We start from the raw sequence: 4,478 nt of genomic DNA, 5'->3' as shown, positions 1-4,478 counted from the left end.
ATTGACAAGCTAGATTTAGCTTCTTATGTGAAAGGGCAGTGAGTTCTTAGGTCTAGTGTTGATTACAGTAGATGTGATACCATATGTAACATGCTAAACAATTACATTTTTTTTTACCAATTTATGATAGGCAAAATTAAAAATAAGTGTCTCTTTTACATGAACAAGAAACCTTTCCATAACTAGATTAATTATATTCAATTAAATAAAAATAAAATTATAATAAAATAGCTTGTATTCTATGAACAAGAGTATAAGATTTTAATTTAGATTCAAATGAAATAGTATATAACTGAATAACAAAATTTAATAATTACAATCAAAATATTACATGAACTTGAATGAGAAGATAGTGACCATGCTTTTATATTTACTTTTTAATGTCTTTCTAAGATAGGGAGAGAATCATTAGAGGTTTTACCTACAATCTATTAACCATTGGTCCCCTACACACCTTCCATTCAAAAGTAGACTAACCCAACATAAAAGTGACACAATACAATTTTATATTTAAATTATAGCACAACTATAATATCATATGATATTCAAACTTTATATATCCACATATAATTACATATAAACATATATAAATAAATATGTATTAAGTTTTACTTAAAGAAGTCACATTCATATAAATAAGTAATATATTGACTATTTAATGCAATAGAGTCCCATCCATTGTAATAAAATTTACATTTAAAATAAAATATATTTAAGTATCATATTATATTCAATCCATATCTAGTGTTTGAGAAAATCGCATTCATATAATAATCATGAGGTGCGTAATTAATATAAATAGCTACTCTCGATCAGTGTAAAGTCAAAAGACACATCAAATCTGAAATTTAAAAATAAATACAGATGAACTTTCCGCGTAGAAATAGTCTTAGTCTAGAACCTTTACGGTCACTATATAATAGGACCTTTTATCGTGGAAGGAGCCAGTCTCCCGCGAGGAAGTCTTCGTTGTCGACACGCAAATACCTCAACCAATTCTGGCCAACGACTAAGACCTTGCGCACTAAATATGATTAAAATAAACGGTCAGGACTCAGGACTACGAACAAAGTATAATCATGTATAGCCCTGCAAATCAGATATTCAGATGGCGAAGCTCAGTCAGCAGCCTTCGGCCGCACTGCTTTTCCTATGCTCTCTTTCTTCTCTCGTTTTCTCATCACGCGCAGCAACCCACAGCTTTTCGATCCCTCCTATCTCAGATACAATAATAAAATACGAAAACGACGCCTACGGTCAAGGAGACATGGTGCAGCTCACCAAGAATCAAGCATCAGGGAAGCTAACCGACAGCTTCGGCTGGGCAGTTTATAACAAATCTGTTCCGCTCTGGGACACCTCCTCTCGAAGTCTAGCAAATATCTCGGCCTATTTCAAATTCGTTATCCAGCCGGGTAATAATCCTGACACCGATTATGGAGACGGACTTACCTTCTTCATGGCGCCTTTCCAGTTGGAGCCACCGGAGGCTGCTTTTGGCGGAGGGCTCGGGCTATTTAACGGAACGACGTACAATGGATCATTGTATCAGATGGTTGCCGTCGAGTTTGACACTTACAAGAATCCAGGTTGGGATCCCGATAGCAACCATGTGGGGATCGACGTCAACAGTGTAGTGTCCAAGGCAAATGTTTCAGTGGGAAGGTTGAATCGAAGCTTATACAGCCTTTGGGATAGGAATCTCAAGAACGGAAAGCAGTGGCACGCGTGGGTGGATTATGACGGAGGAGCAAAGAGGCTGCAAGTGTTCCTCTTCTGTAACCCCAACGCCACTAGTGTCTCTAAACCTGAAATCCCAATCTTATCTCATGACATAGATCTGCGGGAGGCTCTGCCACCAAACATAAAGGTCGGGTTATCGGCTTCTACTGGAGCTTCAACGGAGACGCACACTGTGTACGCGTGGAACTTTTCTTATTCATATTCCTGGGAAATCTCGCCCGCGCCCTCCCCGAGCAATACTTCGGATGAACCGTACCCATCAAGTGGCAGGAGAAGGAGAAGGAACAATTCTGCCAGAGTTGTTGCAATAACGGTCGTGTGCGGCGCTCTGGTTGTCGGCGTTTTCGTATTCTTTGTCTGGTGGTGGAAAAATAGACGGCCTGGTGGGGAAGGTGAAGAGAGCGATGTGGAGCTGGACGAATGGTTCTCTCAGGGTCCCCGGAAATTTTCCTACGCCGAGCTCAGCGCGGTGACGAGAAACTTCAGCGAAGATGAAAAGCTTGGGCAAGGCGGCTTCGGTGGGGTTTACAAAGGCATCCTGCCTGGCCAGGCGGCAGAGGCGGTGGCCGTTAAGAGAATATCCGAGGGTTCGAAACAAGGAAGGAAGGAATACATTTCCGAGGTTACCATAATCAGTAAGCTCAGACACCGTAATCTTGTGCAGCTCTTAGGATGGTGCCATCAGAAGGGCGAGTTGCTCCTGGTCTACGAATACCTGCCAAATGGGAGTCTTGATAAATACATTTTTGGGGAAGAGGAGGATACTCTGGATTGGGACAGAAGATACAGTATCGCATGTGACATAGCGTCTGCTCTTGTTTATCTCCACGAAGAGTGGGATCAGCGTGTTGTTCACAGAGACGTCAAGGCGAGCAATGTAATGTTGGATTCCGATTTCAACGCCAAGTTGGGGGATTTTGGATTGGCAAGAACGGTGGAGCGTGACCAGGCGGCTTCCCATACGACCGTGGTGGCAGGGACGCTGGGGTATTTAGCTCCGGAGTGCTATATAACAGGGAAGGCCACTCCAGAGGCGGACGTGTACAGTTTTGGGGCGGTTATGTTGGAAATTGCTTGCGGAAGGAGGCCCGTTGACCGGACGCTTGATCAGTATAATTGCAGAGTGGTGGAATGGGTTTGGGATTTGTATGGACGGGGAAAGCTTTTGGATGCTGCGGATAGAAAACTTGGAGGATATTTTAACGAGAAAGAAATGGAGATGCTGATGCTGGTGGGACTCCTGTGTTCTCATCCTGACCCCACATCAAGGCCGAGAATGAGAGAGGCGTTGAAGATATTGAAAAGGGAAGCTGAACTGCCGAGTGTTCCGCTAGATATGCCGGTTGCTGTATACAGTCAGCCCGTTAATCGTCGTGGTGGAACGTCAGGCTCCTGGTCGTCGGGAGCAGTTGGCTCCTCCGTTGTGAGTGAAGTATCAATGTCGTCATTGAACACATCTGTTGTGTCATCTTCTACGGCTTCAAGTGGCCCGGTCAAAATGTCCAGCCCTCTATTGTTCGACACAGGGACTTACTAGCCTAAAGTCTGTAAGTTGTTTCTTCTTAAATTAGTGGACTCTTTATGTGTTCTATGTCATATGTAATTGTATTTGTTTGTCCGTGACAATCCTATAGCTAAAGAACTAATGTTCCCGTTGGGGGTCACAATTATTATTTTTTCTAGTTAAACTACGTGCATTTTTAGTGTAAATCACTTCTGATTTTTATTATAGGTAAAAATAATTTTTTGATACTCAACTTCTAGCTTCAGTCTAGAAGCTCTCTAACAATTCTAATATTTTCTAAATTTGTAGCCTAACAATATCCACATGAACCGTGGCCACCAGCTTTCAACCCAAGCACAAGATCTCTAATTTGGTCACTGTAACTCTAGGACTCTCCGCCGAGCTCGCTTCTTGTCCACTCGAATGTTTATTCTCATCCACCCATTCTTGTTAGTCAAAACATTTGCAAGGTCCTCCCCTTGAATGCCCTTCTCTTTGAAAAGATGATGCTCAACTTGATGAAGGGTTCGAAGCCTCTATAGCCACAAAACATGAGTGAACATCGATTTAATGTTGGTGGGAGAAAAATTAAACTTAGTAGCCACAAATTGTACAAAACCCAGTCCTTGGAGCTATACAAATATTTCTCAATTGATTGGAAAGGGGATTTAAGATGTCCCAGTTGTAAAGTGGTAGAATAATCTTTCATATAACTCATAAATTAATCTAGTCATGCAAATCATCTCAACTGTCATATAAATATTTTATGATGGATTCTCTTATTCCATACATCCTATCCTTACTTATCTTAATTTTACACCTGTATTATAAGGAATTGTTCTCCATGACAGGCCGTAGTAATGTCCAATGAGCACATAACACCATTTTTTTATGCAATCTGTGATTCCAGAAATAGTTGTTATTCTTATCCATTGAGAATTCACGTGTCAATGTGAATTAGTTCCAAAAAAGAGAGAAATGAAAAAGGACCATCCACAACATAAATTGAGGAGAAAAGTCACAAAAAGGGACTACACCTAGCATGTTCAAAAGACATGTAATCTCAATCCTAGGCCTTTGTTCGTACAAATATTTTATGAGAAAAATGTTTAATTGATGTAGATATTTTGCCTTTCACATGTTAAACAAATGATGAGATTGCATAAGAAAAGAACAAACCATAAATTCTGAGTAGAAAATAATTTGGTATGTTTCCCATAGCACTTAGAAA

At 40.7% G+C, this 4,478-nt stretch overlaps 1 pseudogene; it reads left to right on the top strand.

The window, feature by feature from the left end:
- The first annotated feature begins 1,002 nt into the window (after positions 1-1,002).
- LOC149558976 (L-type lectin-domain containing receptor kinase IX.1 pseudogene) lies at positions 1,003-3,493 on the top strand (annotated as a pseudogene).
- The last annotated feature ends 985 nt before the right edge of the window (positions 3,494-4,478 follow it).

The sequence above is a fragment of the Cupressus sempervirens genome, chromosome 5 (genome assembly GCF_028749045.1).
Source record: "Cupressus sempervirens isolate cs-2001-9-10 chromosome 5, ASM2874904v1, whole genome shotgun sequence".
Lineage (NCBI taxonomy): Eukaryota > Viridiplantae > Streptophyta > Pinopsida > Cupressales > Cupressaceae > Cupressus > Cupressus sempervirens.
This window is presented reverse-complemented; position numbering and strand designations above follow the sequence as displayed.